This window comes from Dreissena polymorpha, chromosome 1 (assembly GCF_020536995.1).
Source record: "Dreissena polymorpha isolate Duluth1 chromosome 1, UMN_Dpol_1.0, whole genome shotgun sequence".
In the NCBI taxonomy this organism is placed as follows: Eukaryota; Metazoa; Mollusca; class Bivalvia; order Myida; family Dreissenidae; genus Dreissena; species Dreissena polymorpha.
Window position 1 is genome coordinate 124,390,678 of NC_068355.1, and position 21,889 is coordinate 124,412,566.

General features: G+C 33.7%; 1 protein-coding gene across 2 annotated transcripts in view; it reads right to left on the minus strand.

Annotated features, from left to right (window-relative positions):
• Positions 1-21,889, minus strand: part of LOC127848741 (sialate O-acetylesterase-like) — an 87,741-nt gene that overhangs the window by 33,688 nt on the left and 32,164 nt on the right. The gene's annotated exons all lie outside the window — the stretch shown is intronic.

Consider the following 21,889-nt stretch of genomic DNA (forward strand, 5'->3'; position numbering starts at 1 on the left):
TGACCGGGTTACGCTTTGAGACTTACAGGTATTTAGGATGAGGCCCGTAAATGTGATACTTAGAAGGCTATGTAACTCACAGTCAGTCGGGAACTAGTGCCCATATGTTTTGCATTTACCTTATACGGTAAGCAATTGTGACCACATATTGTCCAGCGTCTGTCTTCGTCCGTCGTGTATTTTGTGTCGTGTGCGGTCAATGTTTTGCTCGTTATCATTATTTATGCCACTTTTTTCATTCTTGATTAAACTTGTTTAAAAAAATCATTTTTAACCCTGTAGAGGCCACATTTATTATTGTGACAACCAAACTGCAACGTTTGATTAAACGTTCGGGTAATGTTTTGTATGCAACGTTGTGGCAACGTTCGGTAATGGTTGCCGATGTGCGACCTAAATATTACGTTGCAGCAACGTTCGCAAAACGTTTGATGTCCACTGGGTATATGCTTGTAATAAACAACATGAAAGACAAAGCGTGAAGTCGTTATGTAAACATGTTAATCTAAATAATATGTATACAAGCTCTTTAAGTAAATGCTCGATAAATATACACTGATAATAATATATATAAAGTGGTTTGGTTAGACTTCAAAACAGGGTTCCGGAAAAATTATGATTTTTCCATTTATTTTATGCCAAATGAAATTTGTGATACATGCGATCGGTATTCAGTTTTCTTCAATTAATTGTTCGTTTATTACGGAATCCGGATAGTGCCATCTATAATCTCGCCCTTCTTTCATCAAGGGCGATACACGAAGCGATACACGATATTTTGCTCGACAGTCGCGGCGACGCACGATATTTTGCGCGACAGTCGCGGCGACGCACGATATTTTGCGCGATACACGAAGCGACGCGCGAGAATATACCACGAAATATCGCCCTTGTGTAGGTAGCCCAAAAGGCGAGATATCTTCGCACGATATATTTAACACGATATATCGCCTTTTGGGCTACCTACACAAGGGCGATATTTCGTGGTACATTCTCGCGGGTCGCGCCGCGACTGTCGCGCAAAATATCGTGCATCGCCGCGACAGTCGCGGCGACGCACGATGTTTTGCGCGACAGTCGCGGCGACGTACGATATTTTGCGCGACAGTCGCGACGATGCACGATACATTTGTATATTTAACACAATAAAACATTTACAGAATCTTAACATGCAGTCGTCAGCCCTTAGGCCTTAAGATGACTTCTGTAGGCTTCGGAACATTTTAAGGCAACTCTGACAACATTTGAAAAGTGACTTTCCTCCTGTTGCTATTATTAGGCTAAATGTCAAGTAAAAAAACTATCAGCGCCCGTGTACCCTAGTATTAACGTGTCTGTTGAAGATACGTTCCTCGGAAGGCAACAGGTTACACACCAACTGTTTCGTTTGGCTAAATGAATAGTTTATGATGATTAAGATCAATAAACATTGCAGTCTGCGAATTAAATGTTAGTGTGGTAAGGCAATACAAGAACAATTTATGACTAGAAGTTAAAAATCAAGGCAAAATAAGTGCATGACGTAGACCTTCGAATAAAATTATGAAACTTGGTATGTGAATAGAGGATTTTTGTCAGAGAAAATTGTGGTCACAATGGTGTCGGAACTAATTAAAAACTTAAATCTGGATCCTGCGATAGCTCAAAGAGTTTTAAAGCTAGGTCGAGGAAACTTGGAATAATGATAGAAGGCCAAAATTGTGGTTGCTAAGGTAACTGATTCAATGGTAATATATTTATTTGAAAAAAAGCTGTTACCCTGATATTTTTTTTCATTTTTTTTCGCTTCTCTGTTCGCCCTTCGTCCGTTAGAAAAAAATCTGGATCTTGCGATATCTCAAAATGTATTTAATATTGTTAATTAACTCAGTATGCTTACAGAGGGTCATATTGAACACATGTTATATCAGGGTTTTTTTCGTCAGACAAAATATGTTTTCGCAATGGTAACATAAATAAGTGAAAACTAGAATTTGAATCCTTAAACATAAGCTTGGCTAGGTTGATGAAACTCGGTATATGTATAGATGACCTTGTGGGGAATATGAACGTAACTTTATTTTTGTTTTTGTAAGACGAACAGAAAAATTTGTAACATAAATAATTAATAGCTAGCATCTGCATTCTACCATACATAAAAATGTGTGATCTACGTCAATAAAATTTATACAGGTCCTGTTTTTACGACGACAACTTTTACCGGGTAGGGGACTTTTTTGTGTGTGATAAAGCTCTTGTTAATTATGTAATTTGCAAAAAAAGATATACAAGACGTTTAAAACGTATCAGAGTATATAAGCATTTAATTAAACAAAATGGGCACAACACTATTTTTTCATTAAGATACTTGTTGATAAAAATCATTGCATTCAATTGTTCTTCTACCAGTATATTGGAAAACCAAAGTATGATTATGTATTGAAAATTGCAGACGCCTGACTAAATTGTTCGAAAAAATATTTTGTATATTGCATCAAGTTTTCATGTTTAAAGCTCTAGTCCCTTAATGTTATTGAACGTTTAATCAGTACATGTGTGTGACCGAAGAAAATACAAACAGGTTTCTCAATGAACCAAACGTCATTAACACTCATTTAAACAGACGCCCAATCAAAATGCATTCATTTATTTTATGCAGTCTGGGGAATTAACGATTTAAAATAATAACGTATTAACCTTTACCAATTGTATAACGTGTTTTACTACTTTCTTGAGTTTGCCGATTATTATGTTTTATAAATTAAATATATAAAATAATGTGTATATTTGGAACGGATACTTTTTTCAAAACCTGGAGCTGTGAGCTTTTTCCAGAGTTAAAATATACTAAGTGCAGATCTTAAACCACGTAACTCGCCTGGGTGAATGAGTATGTGTAAGTACCGTTTCGCTTTACACATAGAACACCACTAAACAATGGCAGACACTGCAAAGTATTTTCGGGTAAAATTAGCGGTCTATTGTATCTAGAAGGAAGAGCAGCAAATTATACTCCACAGAAGATGTGTAGGGTTGACCTCAAGTAGCAATATAATAATAAAATAATATAATATCTCGTATATATATTATCCTTGCTACATGTCTACCCGACTCAGACCACAGATAAAAGAGTTTCTCTTATGTATAAAATATGTGGAAATGAACTGACTACTGTTCCAATTACATAAAAACTTCTCTCTGTTAACGAGGAACAATTTTTCTCGAAGAGATAAATTGGCCTAACACCTGAATATTAGGATTTTACAAAGCATGTACATTCCTATTTTAAATCTATTTTTACGTTGCCTAAAACATCAGCTAACTATGTGAGGTGGCGGTTTCTAGGGCAGTCATAAAAAATCATTATTTATGATTGTACGATGTTAATTTACTTTTTAACAACATATACTGGCATATGCATGATATTGCCGAACGGACATATTTAACACCTACCCAATTATTGTTAAATGGTTTATATCCATTAAATTTAAACTACTAATATTACATTTTATATTTCGCTAAATAACAAACATTAAATTGACGAATCACAATCAAAATGTACGTGCTTTGTAGTATTCAACACTTTAACCGCGTTAAAGTCAAACTGAGATGATAATACTGGAGATAAATTTAAATATGATTTGAACACTGAAAGTGCTTATTTTGCGTCGGACACGAGGGGTTTGATGCAACTTAGCGGAACCAGACGGTGACATTCATCTGCACTACCTCATATTTAATACTGGTCGTTGTAGTGAACTCGACAATGACTGATCATTGATAATAAGGTGAGAACTATTAAAAGGGATATACTATTAGGTTACTTCGGGTTTAAAGTTTTTTTCATTGAAGGGGCCTTTGATTGTTACAAATGCAGTTGGTAATATATTACATACATCATAAGTATACAGGAGATAAATATATGATGACATATAATTTACCAGTCTTGATCGTATAGATAGCGCGTTTTTGACAAACAGTGACAGATTAATAAGTTCCATTTTATCCACCGTTTTTAACAAATTCAAATATTTATAAACAGATGGTTTAATATAATAGTTGTTTTTATGTATTGTTTTCTAAAATCATTATACAGAGGGCATACACAAACAAAATGATATTCATCTTCAATGTCATTTAAATCACAGAACATGCAGTATCGTACAGATCTTTCCTCTACATTTCTAGCGTATCTTCACGTTTGAACTCTCAAATGGTGTACAGATAAACGTAATCTACTAACATATGCTCTTAATAATTTAGGTAGAATATTTAGATATGGTTCATATACTAGAGATGTTTTAAAATGCCTATACATATCCATCATAGAGCTTTCGTTCACAGCATTGTACCATTTAAGTTTAAAAGAGTCAACAATTCTACATTTGAATACAAACAAAAATGATTTCATATCAAAAGCATGCACATTTTTGAATACATCTGGAGAACCATAATCATTTTACATATTTTTAACATTATATACCGGATTTGTGCAACCCTTTTCACAATATCTAACGGCTTCGTTGTATACATATTTTAAAATGATGTTGTCGCTTGACTGCAGCTTAAACCAATATTTCAGTATACGTACATATGTATGTATATAAAGCGGATATCTCCCAAGTTCGCCATACACCATATTATTACATTAACAGGAAATATCATCGTTTTGAGTTCATTAATAAAAGTATTTATTAAATGTTGCTTAACACATCCGACTCGATTTATACAATATTATTTTATTTTTTCGGAGACACTTTTACCTTTCTCGGGAAAATCAGTTGTAGTAGTTACAACTTAATGAATGAAAATATTTAAATCTAATGGCGCCGTTGGTTACCAGAACTAAAAGCAAGCTCCAAGGACAGTTTGAAGGTTTTGTTACCACCTGTTTCTGCATATTTTGTATTTCCTTCTGTTCAGCTTCACGTTTACCCACTCGCTGCTCGTTTTATTAAAATAACTTGACCAGTGTGTATTTTGTATCTTCTTTTATCATACCTTCAAAGGTCATTTGGACCATTTGCAAAAACATTTTGAAATGTAATCAAAAGATCTTTGAATTTTTCGAGATTATCTAAATAGCTGAGCTTCGATTACATATATCACTTAGATCACTTGTAAAGATTGTTCACATGTATTCCATTATCAAAGGGGTCATTGTTTTAAATATTTTGAGATATGGTTTCATGTTCAATAGTTAGATGCATGTTTTGCATGGCTATTTCGTTATTCTCATTAAGAATTTTTGAGTAATCACTGCTATGAAATACATTAAATGTGCAGTCATCATTGTGAATAAATATTTCTAAAATTTATATACAGTGTTCACAATCACTTCTTTATAGCTCAATTAAAGCATAAATCCATCTGCTTTAATTGAGTATGTAATTCACACAGACAACCAGATTGCAGAATTACCAAGCACTACTGTAGTGTTCCCAACAACAACCAGACGTTTTGTACCCCTTCAGGACGTTCATAGCAGTCTAAAGTGTGAACATTTGTTTTGATCTTGCCCTCTTGGCAAATTATTATCTCTAAATTTTCCAACAAGAAATTGTTACCTGAAATGCAGTCCTGCGAGATGTCACATACCAGCGCATCTATAAGAAAGGTTTTGTTTCTTGAACGGTGTGTACTTGCATTGAATTATGAGTGTTAATATTATTTCAAGCAACATCAATATCTGGTATTGTAAATGGTTTCAATGTATATTTCTGTTCTTATGTTAAGTTTTGCTAAATATAACTCGACAAACGAGAGCATGTTGCATCAGAGTCAATCAAAAGTTTAAACTCTCTAATCTCTTTAGAATCAATTGTCCTCTTTAGATTAAAACAATAGCGCAATACATTTTTATTGAATACACCAGTGCGAACATTATATGTTTGCCTATTAATATTTCTGGTTAAAGTGCGGCCTACAGACTCGACCGACAACCATTTTCAAGTTTACATGTATGTTTTATAATTATATGCTGCTGCCTTAATATTAGATGTGCAAGTAGGCAAACGCGTTGCACTTTAAGCAAGGTCTTGTTTAAGGCAGTACTGAATTGGTGTTCTGCCGTTTCGTCGTGTGATCCAAAGTGACGTTTTTAAGTTTGTCTAGTCGAGCATCCAGTTGCATGATATTTTGATCGAGCACTTCTGTATCAACATTACGAACACCAAAACGATTGGCTCAGGAACGTTTCACCGACAATCTCGTCATAATCACGGGAGCTCCTTATCGCACCGTTTGATAATCATCAGTGACAATCTAACTCAACCGGAAGTAGCTAGTATAGCTTATTCGAAGCGTTAACATGTTGTGCACGTGCACCAGTTCGACTGTAGGCTTATAACAAACACGTTACTGGATTACACGGCGCTCATTTTTTTTTGGGGGGGGGGATTTAAATGATTCTAATTTCATATCAACGGAGATCTCCAGGCACTAATATAATGAGCTCTGATAAGAGTATAAAAATAGTCCGACTATGGGATTATTTTCAGTGATAATGCCAATGTGCATTTTTCGTTATCGCTTCCGTTGGGTACTGTATAAAGGTAATGGTGATCATTATTTTTTTTAGATATAATATTAGTATTACAGAAATATACTTATTGTACTCGTTGGGGGTTCTTTTCCATAATATGATTATAGGTGCTACCTAATTTACAGGCAAAAGCTTTTTAAGTTTTTTTGATAACCATGTATTTTTAATAAATATATGGACATGATTGTGTTCAAAATATTATAATTGTTGCAATAATTAAGTAATGCATCTTTAAAAATCAAGCTTAAAACGAGTTACATTTTCCTAGCTTAAAGATCTAGCATCTTATAATTTTTTTGTTTTCTAGCCACAGAAATTTGAAGCTGGTTCGGTGGCTGTGGTATAATTGATGGGGTGTCTGCTAACTGGCTAAGTCACTGGGAGGTCTCTGTATTGATCCCTTAAGTGGGAGCATTCTTTAGATAACCCCAAAGACATACTATGGCGTACCATTTGGGTTGAAAGTCAAGAAGACCTACTAGGTAAAAAGAGAAATGTACGTCGAAGTACAACAATTGTACGTCGACATACAAATATAAAATACACTTCAAAGTATATGTTTGTACGTCAAAGTACAATTTGTACTTCGACATACATGTTTGTACTTCGACGTACACATTTTCTGTACAGCCAATCAAAACACTTGTCTATTGAGCCGCTTTTCCTTCAGATTTATTCATAATAAATGTTTTAAATCTCTTTTTTAATTAAGGACAAAATGAATAAAAATATCAGAATGGCAAAAAAAAAACACATAGAAGTTTCAAGTATTTAATGCATTGAAATAGATTATATACAAATTTGAAGAATATTCAATTGTTACCTTTTTAAAATTAAAATTATTCAGCATATTGTGAGTATTTATTCATGCGGGGCGGAGTATCACGACCGTCCAGCGCATTACTGTGTAGGAAATTCCCAACGGTAACCAAACAGTTACCAAACATTAACGGGATACATAATGTATAATAACCTCCCCGTTGGTCGTATTTTGTAATAACCATAACTTGCATAAGTCAGACGTAACTTCCGCCACGCCAGTCAATAAATACGCACAATATCTATGAGTTAGCGGTCGATATTCGCATAATTTGGTATAATTAATAATAATAATAATGTTCAATGTCAAATATCTCTAAAAGCATTAGATGTAAGGTGTCTTCTGATTAGCTAACACTCAAGGGTCGGTGACAATTGTACGTCGAAGTACATTTCTCGTTCTACCTAGTAGGTCTTGTAGACTTTCGACGTCATGGTACGTCATACATGTATAGACACTTACTACTGGTCCTACCCCGGTGTACGTCAAAGTCCATTTCTCGTTCTACCTAGTAGGTCTTGTAGACTTTCGACGTCATGGTACGTCATACATGTATAGACACTAACTACTGGTCCTACCCCGGAAACAGTTTGTTTTATCAAATGTCTCAATCAACTTGACAGCTCGCTAAAGCAGTTGCATTTAGCATACAATACACTGATTTAACATAATCAAAATCATGTGATGTGTCAAATCAATTTCGATTGACATATTTGACAGGATTTTTTTTAATCCAATAAGTTTTAGACTGTCAAATAACACACACTACGTATTGAAAGCCATACCTGGAGCTTTCGTCTGTATACCACTGACTTCATCAGAAGAATGATTTCTACTGTTGGGAAACTTTAACACCGCTAATTGTCTTCTTATTTATTATCAATATATAATTATGTGTAACAGCATAACAACATACTTGTTTCGCAATTAAAATATTTAATAAATACAGGTATCTGGCAGGTTTCTAATTTTCTTTCGCAAACTATTGTTGAATAGTTTAAATATTGTCGCCACTAAAAAACTAGCCATTTTGTAGCAATTCTTAAATCACAGTCTAAACTGCATACACTTAGCTCTATAGTTACATTTTGAATGCAAATATTAGAATGCATCATGTTATATCATCGATATTTTTTTATTTAAATATTCAAATAACACATAACACAGTACATATATAAAAAGGTATGTGGTATTGTGTGGAGATACAAAACACTTCACATCATTTATTTGCACATAAAATAATAGTTACAAAATAAGTAATACTAAAACACTGTCATCAACCTATAGTACACGAATATTTACGTATATGAAATTACAAAGTGGTGTAATTTTATTACCTTTTACAAAATTAACAATGCTGGTTTTGTACTAGCCATAAAACATTTATCATGGATTAACAAGTAACAACCAATTTATTAATTACACAATATAAAGGAAATTATATTAATTGCATTATGCATTTACTAAACAAGCTATTTGCTACTGTTTAGAATTACACTATCTTACTAAAAATGATCACAACAGGTACTTAGTGCTTTAACATACTTGTGGTAAGTTTTGTATTACTAGTTTGACATTTATTGGCAGACACTTGTCGATGTACAGACTAAATTTGCATGTGAACTTTCATATTTTTTCAGCATATTTGCCTTCAAATTTAACAACCCTTTGACATTGTTTGCACATCTGATCTTATTATACCATAGCTGATTTTGTTTAAAGATAGACAGATATAGACTTTTCAAAGTTCTATAAAAGTTCACACATGTTCCATCCAAGTAAACCAACAGAACCAATAAAGATCACTACAGATAATAATTGTGTTTATAGCTTGGAAACTTTGATAGTTCAGGAATCCCTCCTTTTTTGATTTCTGTAAACCCAAACTGTCAGTTTTGCTGGATAGAATGACTTGTGTGATGCCCAGCTCTTGCCTTGGCAGAACAGCTTCTAAAGACGGAAAACCAACAAATATCTAAAAATCTGATCAATAATGCAGACAATTTATAAATGTCTTGTTTTTTGTTGATTTCGAATCTGGAAGATTTTTTACGTAAAAATTGTGGTACGAAAATCCAAAGGTATCGGATTTTGTGGTTTTAGGCCTAAGCTTAAACCACATCTCTAATTTATGTGACAAGTATGAGGCGAATAGAAAATAGAATTCACATGTTACACAATATTATTATGTAATTGAAATTAATTGAAATTATGTATATTTTGTAATAAAGAAAATAAAAAAATTCATACAATTACATGTTTTATGTCGTTCGCCATTTGATTTTATAAAAAATAGAATTCACATAATTAACAATATTATTATGTAATTATGTTGTATTTTGTCAGTGTGACTGTATAACGTCTGTAAATGTTTGCTTGTAACTGTATATTTTGTTATATAAATTGTGTGATTGTGCTTGTACATTGACTGTATATATCGTAAATGTATATTGAAACATAAACAACAGATAAAGAAAATAATCAACTTCATACCTGTTTAATGACTTACCGTAATAACTCTTTGTTTTCGGACACTTAAAAATAATATTTTTTTTTCGTATCCGAAAACTAAGATACGAAAAATATTAACAAAATACAGGTTTCCGAAAACTTAGAGTCGAAAATGGAAGTGTCCGAAAATAGCGTAAATTGTATCAACGACTACCGGTAATAGCACGCGCTTGTAAAATACCATGCCGTATAGTATAAATTACAGTTATACATGTTTGCACTGCATTTTAAATAATTGTAAATGCTTAATTTATTTGACAGAAAGTTACTTCAAGGTTGTACTTTGACCAACGAGTTCAAAAATGAGCATGTGATGTACCGATACACGCTTGTATGAACCTGTAATTAACGCAATAAAAAAAGCAAACTATGAATTCTTTGTTTGTTCATTTCCGATAGTTGTTGTGTAACACCTTCCATTGTTCGTAAACTTGTAATAGGGTGCATCACAATTTGAAACATTTAGTATTTGTCATAGTTATTTTACTAAGAAGGGGTAGTACCATTGCGGTAGATAATTGAACTGTTAATTGGCACTACCCCTGGTAATTGTCATAACGCTTATGCTGTCGGGCGAAACCATTGTTTAATACCGGTTTACAAGGTTATTTACCCAATAACGCAAATGTAATGGTCCATTGCCCTCAGGCATGCACCCGCAATGTTTTATGATGTTAATCTGGTTGTAAAATCCCATAATCGAAGTGTCATTAGATATCGAAAACAGGTTCGAAATTTGTTAAATAGCGCTGTAAAATATACTGTCCGAAAACTTAGAGACATAAATAACGGACGAAAACTCGTGTGTCCGAAAATAAAGAGTCACGAAAAATAATTATTTTTGCTAAAAAAGGGGGTGTCCGAAAACTTAGAGTGTCCGAAAACATAGAGTAATCACGGTATTCCATTTTGATTTATGTGTATTTGTTTGTAAACAAAATTTGAAGCCTATAATAACAATAATTGCTTTAAGTTCTTTTGGGTTCATTTTTGGCCTTTTTGGTACGCTTTGGGGCCTTTTTGGTAAGGCCTTTTTGGTATTCGGCCTTTTTGGTATGCGGCCTTTTTGGTTTACGGCCTTTTTGGACCTAAACCAAACTTATTATAGTGATATGTAACCTTTCGGGATATCGGTAAAGTGCGAGCAGACGAGGTGTAAATACGTTAAAAATTAAAGCTAAAAGACTAAAAAGTTGGATAGGAATATCTTTAAATTTTGTGAATAAATGTGTTGCTAATGGATAACAACGACAACTTACTAGAATATTGCTCATGATCACATTCAGTAGTTAATCACACTTAGAAACTCCAGATCATGAGCAGAGGATAATTTTCGTTAATATCATGGGGTACTTTATTCAGTGATTATTTGCCAATAAATACAGAACAAACATAGCATTAAAATATGAATTTACTGTTACGGTTAACGCAATGCATTTTGGTGTTAACTGGTTAAAAGGTGCGCCGAACCTAGCGCACTTTGCGTGACAGTAATCATACACAAGATGCACGTGTGAATGAAGCTTAGTTTCGAGCGCAGTCATTGAAGTTTTCGAAACGAAACGGGCTTGAAGTATCTGTAGTATTTTGGCCAGTACAACTTCTTTCTGAGAGCGAATGGAAAATGCGTCACGAATTCTGACAAATAAACAGTAGGGTGTCGTTATTGAAATACCGCGATAATACTGGAAGAATAGAGATGCCAACTATAATGTTTAAAACAAATAATTTTTTAACAAGCGTTTGTGATTTGTCAGGATAATAATAACAATAAGATATCGAAAAGATCAAAGCAAATAAATTCGACAGAAATCTGAGATTCGGCAATATATTTAAGACGGGTTATGTTCACGTAAATTGTGTTTGGTAAAGACTGTCACTATATGTAGTGAACCAGTCTTCGGCTTATCATCGCGAAAATATATGTCGCGTGACAATTTTTTTTGAGACGCATCCATATGTGGTATTCTTATGTAATAGTAAATTGAAATATGTTAGGGCTAAATTTTATCTGATTTAAATATCATTTATCTTAAATGAGTATATTTTTTTTTCCATTTCAGATGAATATAGTGGTAAAATAAACATTAATACACGTAATTCGTTTATTACGCAATATATTTAACATCAAAATATGAACTGAAAATTATTTTACAAAGACATTTTAAATATAAAATCACAATCTTACCGCTCTGTCATGGAAATGTTATCTTCCAAATTATTCTGTTCAAGCCGCTATGATTGACCGTCTTCGTGCTGTACCTTTTCCATCTGGACCCAACTGTAAGTGATTTTTGTTTATTTTATTTGCGAATATTTAAGACAAGCTATACAGTCAAATCTCTTCGCGGAGATTGGTCCAAAATTTTGGCAGCGCAAATTTTACTTGAAAACTTAGTATTACCAGTTGTGTTTCATGGCTTTAACGCGAGATTTGGCGCTCAGCAGTAGTGATTTTTCATGAACACATGGTATTACTTCTTGTGGCATTCAGTTGTTAGTGTCTTACATAATTTCTTGATTATTGACACTTAGAAACTCCAGATCATGAGCAGAGGATACTTCTCGTTTATATCATGGGGTACTTTATTCAGTGACTATTTGCCAATAATAACAGAACAAACATAGCATTAAAATATGAATTTACTGTTACGGTTAACGCAATTCATTTTGGAGTTAACTGGTTAAAAGGTGCGCCGAACCTAGCGCACTTTGCGTGACAGTAATCATACACAAGATACACGTGCGAATGAAGCTTAGTTTCGAGCGAAGTCATTGAAGTTTTCGAAACAAAACGGGTGTGAAGTATCTGTAGTATTTTTAGCCAGTTTAAGGATTGTTTAAAAAAACAACAAAATCTCTATCAGGAGAGATTTTCTTGTTACCATAAGCTTGCTTGCTGTCTCTAATTTAAGAGACAATAAAACAACTGCATATACAATATTAAATACGGGACATTACAAACAACTCAAAATCACACATAAGCTTCATATAAACTTGGGTAAGTGCCTCGGAACAATTATTGCAAACATTTGAGACGGATGCCTAATCTAACGAACTAATACATTGCTTTAATCTATAAATGTATTTGCAAATGAACAAACACTACCCACACTGAGCAAAACAAAAGGGAATTCATGTATTAATGCTCGTATACGAGTCAATATGTGTGTTACCTGCAAAATGACTACAATGTCCAGTGTCGGCGTATCCCCAAATTTGACTGGAGGCGTGGGTCCGCTGTAGAACCATGTGGTCCCCGAAATACGAGGCCATTGACAGCTCTGGGCAGGCAGAAAATGGAACACTAAGTTTTTTTTTTACATTTGCTGGTATAAGCTCGCCAAACGGTTTTGTAAGATCGGACACTGCAGTCATATTGGTTTAAGTACTAGTTTTTTCGGTGCGTTTCAATTAAACAAAAGACATTGACTATAGTTCAGTTTAAGTTATATGACTATTCAGTAAAACAATAATGCAGACATAAATAGATTTAAGTCCCCATTTTATGTTTATTGCATATATTATTGGAAATGCACTGATGTTCTACTTGTAACATAGAATACAAATCCCAAATGATGGTACTAGGTACACGCCACAAAAGTGGTAAAAGTAAACAACGCTATGGGCAAATGTTTTAAAATTATACGAATTGGAAATACATACTTGATTCGAAGTGGTTTATTCAGCTTACATTTTTTAGCTGAAATGCAGGCTCAAGATTATCCTTGCAATCGCATTTTTATCAAACTTGATTTTATTGATCAACAATTGAGGTTTGGTTTAGACCTGTACACATATGCGCTGTGCATCTTCAACCAATTTTCACATTTAATCCCTCTGAAATTTGGAACTCTATGCATCCGTGCAACGAGAAAATCCCGTACTAGTATTTGGGTTGGCATGTCGTTCAACCGGTTTAACCATCGATAATTTGCATTGACAAGGCCATGGTGTCAATACCATGACACTAGCTTCAAACGTCAAAATTCCAGATTACAATTTATGGAAAACAAAACAATTGGACTTTGAAACATACGATGTATGTCATTGAACGAGTTTTGATTGGGTTCAATTCAATTATTCATATGTTTATTGGAATACCAACCGAAGCTTTATTAATTCTGGTCGAACATGGAAAACTATAGCTTATTTATCCAATTTAGAATAACACCATAATTGTGATAAAATAAAAACATTTTGTAACTCTTAACTAACTTAAAACTAATTCCGATACAATCTGAATTTTTAACATACAATTAAATAAAAATGTTTTGTGAATATAAAGTAGGCCTAAAACAAGTGCAATACTTACCCGATTTAACAGTCCCAAACAGTCCAATTAGATATAATCCTATGACCATCATAGTGTGCATCGAAACGAGAAATGATTGGCTACGCCATGGCCGCCTTAACATGACAACGTATATTACATGACTATATTTATCATTATATGATGTTGATTTTACATTATATGATGTTACTTTGGCATTATACGTTAATAATAAATGATAGTATGATGATAATTTACCATTATATGATGCTCATTGTCCATTATATGATGCTCACGGTCCATTATATGATGCTCAATGCCCCTTATATGATGCCGATTGAACAATATACGATGCAAACTGTACATCATATGTTGATTAGAGTTCATTATATGATGTACACGGTACACTATATGATGATTAGCGTCCATTATATGCTGCTCACTGTATATTATTTGATGCTTAATCTCGATTGTAAGATGCCCATTGTCCATTATATGATGCTCACTGTCAATTATATGATGCTCATTGTTTATTATATCATGGTCACTGTCCATTATATTATGCCGATGGTCCATTATATGTTGATCATTGTCCATTATGTGATGCTCACTGTTTATTATATGATGCTCATTGTTAAATATTTGATTCAGTATGATGTCTGGTCCGTTTGTTATATGTTGGTGCTAGCTCGTTATTGTATGTTCATTATTTATTATTATTTGAATAATAATATAACGATTCAAACTCGATTCTCTGGCCAGTAAGGTTTTCAAAAAGTGAATGTATGCCAATTTCTTGCAACACATGCTTAAGATGATTCTGTATTACTATTTATTAGAGATGAATGGTAAATTAGACGAAAAACTTTTCACGGAAATATTAAATTAAACAGTTAACGATTTATTTACTACAAAACTAAAACAGAAACACGTTGAAAATATCATCAAATTAAGATATCATTTAATGTGAAAAATACCGATACGTTAAACGGTAAACGGCTATGGCATAAAACAATGAATTTATTGACGCATTGACAAGTATACGAGGGAATATGGGTTTGAACGACAAAAAGAAGACAAAAAGATGAAGCTAGTAACATATTTATGGTTAAAACATATGTTTTACCACATGACACAAAATTAAATGTTCCTGTTTTGTCATTTTTGAAAAGATACATATTAGAAAAATTTAAATATGAATTTTACGTTCATATCTTTAATATTTTTTTATTAATTGATGTTAGAAGAAAAGCGCTCTTTCCATAATTTTCCGCACACACTTGATTAAGTATCAAAACAAACTATTGTGTATTAATGTTATTGTATATTTTATTGCATAATTGACAAAAACCCTCATGTTACTATTTTGAGCGGATATGGTGTCCAAAAATTACTCACAAAACAAAAGTACCATTTGAATGAATTGGTTGCCATGGTAACACATTTTATATAGGACAAAACATATACTGATAATTTAGATGTAAAAGTAAATGTTTTGAATACAAAACAAAAGTACTATTTGAATGAATTGGTTGCCATGGTAACACATTTTATATAGGACAAAACTTATACTGATAATTTAGATGTAAAAGTAAATGTTTTGAATACAAAACAAACGACATGTGCTTAATTAAACAAACATTATATTTTATTAAAATATCTCCTGACAAAATAACAACAACAATAAAAATGCATACTTTAGGTATTAACTACATCAAACGCGCTTTTTTATGACTGGCCAGTTAAAATTGAAATATATGCAGTATGTCATGTTTAAAATAACACAAAAAATATTTAAGTTTGGTTATGGATTAATAGTTGCTTTATCAAATGTTTAATATGCCGCTTATTTTTTATAAAATGTAAAACTATTTTAAGAACAAAATGATAAATAGTTTCGTTTGCCATTAAGCTACCACTTTTAGAACAAGCACATGCGCGCAGTAACAAATCTTAGCAAGCTACCAGAAGGGCCATATTATGAGAACCAAATGTAGATGATACAGATTACTACAGGGAGCTTGGTCGGGCCAGTATTTTGTCAAAACAATGTCGATTTAAATGCAGTTTTTGTTGTTATGTCTAAGAATACACATATAGTTTGAAATATAACACATGCGTGTTTTTGTATACGTTCACTTCCAAAATTAGCATTTGTTCATTTAGAGGCCGATACTACGTTTAGACACGCTACTATATGGCAAGCGGTTCGACGCATAATCCCAACAAACTAGGTTTCTCATGAGAACCTAGGTTTTCAGAATGAGAACCCAGGTTCTCGCTTGAAGATTGCACATGGCTTCCAGAACCCAAGTTTTCAAATGAGAACCTAGGTTTTCATGAAAACCTATGTTCTCATGAGAAACTAGGTTTTTCCTTAGAACCTAGGTTCGTTCTCATTTGAAAACCAAGGTTCTGGTAGGTTCTCATAAAAAAACTAGTTTATTGGGATTATGTGTCGAACCGCTTGCCATATCCTTGGTTTCAATTTCGGAACCATAGTTCTCATGAGAATCTAGGTTCTCATGAAAACCTAGGTTTTCAGAATTACTCGTCTTTAATACTAAATCCGTGGTTTTCATTTGGGAACCATAGGTTCTCATGCGAACCTAGGTTCTCATGAGAACCAAGGTTTCCAGAATTACGCGACGGACGGCGTAAACTTGCTCGTTTGGAGTACGGGACACATATTATTCATGGTGCAGGATCAATGGGTTCACATATGATTACACACGGGCTGGACAGAGTGAAAACACGCCGTTACTATCTTAAGTTTTGCAGATATATCAAGTTATTGAAATATGTTTGCAAAGACTTTAGTGCGTAAGTTTTTCTTGCAGTGTGGGCCGATATCTTAAGATTGAATAATGCATTATTACACATTATCCATAGAGATTAAACTTCTATTCATACCATAATGATTGCTTAAATATATCACAGACATACTTAAAATAGAAAACTAAAAAATAGCCAAATACTGTACCGTACAGTCGTTTGAAGCCCGAACAAGGGAACTGAATATCTGAAACTCATTTAATGCGGTAACAATGAATTATGTAACGATTGATCTGAATTTGTTTCAATTTTTAGTCTCAAAATAATATTTACAATTAAAATTGTATTTCATAAACAGTTTAAGTTTTAATTGATGTGTTCAGACCAATGTAGACCGATTTCTTTATTAATTTCATTCCTCAAGAACACCCATGCACGGAAAACGTCGTACATATGAACAAGAGACGGTCACCGACGGCTTATGCATGTTGTATAATACCAAAAAACCAGGTTTTTCATGAGAACATATGTGCTACTTTTTCATGAGAACCTAGGTTCTCGTGAGAAACTAGGTTTATAAAATCCCAAGAAACTAGGTTTTTCATGAGACCCTAGGTTCTCATGAGAAACTAGGTTTATGAAATCCCAAGAAACCAGGTTTTTTTATGAGAACTTAGATTCTCATGAGAAACTTCGTTTTTCATGAGAACCTGGGTTTTCATAAGAACATATGTTCTCATTTGAAACCCTTAGTTTACGCTCGAGAATCTAGGTTCTCATGAGAAACTAGGTTTTCATGAGAACCTAGGTTCTCATAGACACATAGAAATTAGGTTCTCATGAGAAACTAGGTTTTTCATGAGAACATAGGTTCTCATTCTGAGAACTTAAGTTCTCGTTTGATATCGAAGGTTTTCACAAAGACCTAGGTGCTCGACAGATTTTCGCGTTGTTCTCTCGGATATCCTAAGTTTTCATGAGAACCCAAGATTTCATTTGGGGACCATAGTTCTCATGAGAAACCTATATTCTTGGGATTATGCGTCGAACCGCTTGCCATAATACTATAATACGGTTATACTATCAGCTGTTCGTGTATGGAACAAACTTGATTCTAATACATGTATACGAAACTTCCAAACCTTTTTAAAAGCGAATTTAAATTCCATGACACATATAAAACACATTTGGTTACTGCCCATAACCTTCAGGGATAATAATGAATAGGGTGGTACATGATAGAATGAGGAAAAAAAGCAGTTACCTAAAAGCGCTTCTTTTTGAAAATCACTTGACTGACTTTCCTTATTTATTTGGTTTCAACACTCAGGATGGAGATAATTAATTCTTTAAGTGCCTTCATTATCGTACGGAGCTTCACTAAGTTTAGAAACTCACGTACGTTTCATCCAAGGAATGCAATGTTCAGTGTATACAACTCTTATTTATGAAAATAACGATGGGATTTTAGACGCTGTCAAGCTGTTTATATACCGTTCAATATGACATATACACAAAACGACTTAGTAATATATCAGTGCCATCTTTAAACTTCCTGCTATGGTATATGCACGATGCTGCCTTCTGATCGCACTGGTCTTGCATTAATTAAGATTTTGTGTGTAAACTACATTTTGTCCCGTAGAAACATCATTTTGTTATGTACATTTTTCAGTATGCTATGTGCATTTGCAATATCGTTTTGTACTAACGACATTTTGTTAGGTGCATACATAATTTCGTTCGGTGCATTCGTCATTATGTTGTGTGCAGAAATTAGCCCGTTTTGTACTAACGACATTTTGTTAGATGCATACATCATTTCGTTCTGTGCATTTGTCATTATGTTGTGTGCATTTACTAACTTCTGTACTTACGACATTTCATTTTGTGCATACATCATTTCGTTCTGTGAATTTGCCATAATGTTATTTTCATTTTCTAAATCGTTCTGTATTAACGACAGTTCGTTGTGTGCATACATCAATTCCTTCTGTGCATTTGTCGTTATGTTATGTGCATTTCTAAATCGTTCTACACTAAGTCAGCGACAAATAGTCACAAAACTACGGCATTCATTCAATAGAAAGGACACAAAAGATTGCTTAATTTTTTATGTTTAACAGTGTGTTTGACAAAATTAATTTCATTAGGAGCCATGACTCTGTCAACATTAAGTGGTTTGTTTCAAAAGATGAACTATTTGTCGCAGCCTTAAGTGAACCCCAATGGTCTCCACTCCGATTATACTAAATTCACGATCCGACATCTCCTTCATTATCTTGAAATAAATCTTTTCGCTTGTGAACTGCGGTTAAATGGGTCTAATGCCAACAGCCGCGAGAGCGCCTTCCAGGTTATATTACACTAAATCATTGTGTATCCCTCCGTGGTCCATTCCAAAGCAGTGTCTATTTTAAAGAATTCCTTTTCTCGTCTTGAATAAAAGCCATTTAACAATGTGAGACATGATGCCTTGGATTGGAAGCTAACTAAAAACATGAACTTTTGGGGTTGTGTTTTCTGTTGTGTGGGGCTTTGTCGAAATTAGGCTTCCAAAACACCTTGGTGGGTGCATTCGACAGCGATTTACTTTCTTAGAAGTTTCGAGACGGTATGTTTTTGATTGCAATTATTGGAAGAGGACAGATCCATGTTTAAAATGATACCAGGTTCGGAAAAATTGATACGGCAAGAAAAATGCGTTGAAAGTTGCCAGTTTTATAATGAGACCCTATGGGAATTGGAATTAGTGTAATATAACCTTCCAAGGTTCTGGTAGCACACCACGGTAGGAAGCAGAATATTCGAATTGACCACGGACAAAAAGTGAAATATTGGGAAAAGGTAGGTTTCAATGTCAACTTTGAGGGTAATAGGTCTTATTGTACCCCCAAATTGAATTAAATCCAAAGAATATGACCATTTTTCAAATGCGAAACTTTGGGGTCATGACCTCTTTCCATACTTTTGTTGTTTGTTACTCAGGAAGGACAACTGCGGTAGACATATTGTATTTTTGGTTATGTTTAAGCTGGAATCGCTAGTAGGGTCACGCTGTGAATAATTGCGCGAAAACCACTTGGTAACGAGGTATTTATTCATGGTTTGATGGGTTGTGCTATGTTTTGCGTGTAAAAATATCATTCCAAAAGCAGGCTATCATTACATTTAATTTTTCCCTTGCCACTATCGTACATGGTAAAAAGTTGATTTTGAAGCCCCTGTTCGAAGCCTAGCCATTCTTTCATTTTTGTCAATAGAATCATCTGTACAGGATCCATATACTATTTTTTAAAGTCTTAAATGTAAGTTTCAGACTATTTGTGTGCAGTAACTTTGTTTTTATGATTGCAGGTTCGTTGTTTTCTGAATTGAGCTTGGTGGAGATCAAGAAGGCGTCCGCGGCTCCGAGAGAGTGTGTTTCTACCGTGGTGTGCTACCTCTTACATTTTCCGCCATTCTTTTCGAACCGGTGTTATCTCTTTTATTGCCCAGTGTAATGTATTCGAACATAATAACGACGTTGGGACATAGCGAAATGATGTATACACAAAACATAATGTCGTTAGTACAGAACGTATTAGTAAATGCGTATACCATAATGAAAAATGCACAAAACAAAATGATGTATGCATATAACAAAATGAAACATGCACAGAACTAAATGTCGTTAGTACAGAACAAGTTACTACATGTAACTAACATAATTACGCATGTACAGAACGAAATGATGTATGCACCTAGCAAAATGTTTTTAGTTCAGAACGAGTTAGTAAATGCACATAACATTATGACGCATGCACAGAACAAAATGATGTATGCACCAAACAAAATGTTCTTAGAACAAAACGAGTTAGTAAAAAGCACATAACATAATGACGCATGCACAGAACGAAATGATGTATGCACAAAACAAGATGTCGTTTGTACAGAACGAATTAATAAATGCACATAACATAATGTCAAATGCACAGAATCAAATGTCGTTAGTACAGCACAACTTTCTAAATGCACATAACATAATGGCGAATGAACAGAACGAAATGACGTATGCACACAACATAATGTCGAATGTACAGAACGAATTACTGAATGCACATAACATAATGACATATGCACAGAATCAAATGTCGTTAGTACAGCACAAGTTACTCAATGCACATAACATAATGACAAATGCACAGAGCGAAACGATGTTTTCACCTAACAAAATGTTGTTAGTACAAAATGATACTGCAAATACACACAGCATACTGAAAAATGTACAGAACAAAATGATGTTTCTACAGGACAAAATGTAGTTTACACAAAACAACTTAGTAAATGCACAGAACATAAAGATCAGCGCCATCAGAAGGCAGCATTGGCATTCCATATGTACGGGTACATGGTATTACTTTCACCTTAAATGCCGTCTGGTTTGTTATGAGATGATGAAACATATTCTGATTTGTATATTGATTTTAAATTTGTTTTTGTTTGTTCTGATGATGATGTTTTTTTTTTGTTCAGTGGACATGAACATTATCATTAACTTTAAAAACAAAAAAACAATATCGGAAGAAGAATCCTTTCATTGAAATCTTGATTACATTTTTATTATATTAACCATACTGGATAGGGACATTTGGTGATGTGCTATAACTCTAGGCCCAATTGTCTCTGTAGCATTAATGTTTATGAAAATACAATAAAATATGTATACAACCAAAAAGGAATAATTACCCTACTTTCGTATTCTTGCTTTACCGATGTTTAAATATTTACAATTTAGTAGTTCATAAGATATACACCGCAGATTTATCTAATCGTTATGTCAAATTGACATGACCACTAGTGTTTTCATAATCATAATTATCAGAACTTGTTAACTGTTATCTGATTTGGAATGTCCACTTATACGTTTGGATAAACAACGCTATCAGCATCTTATCAAAATACTGCGCGAAAAACGGCGTTTTAAGTCATCAATATGCGCACATCG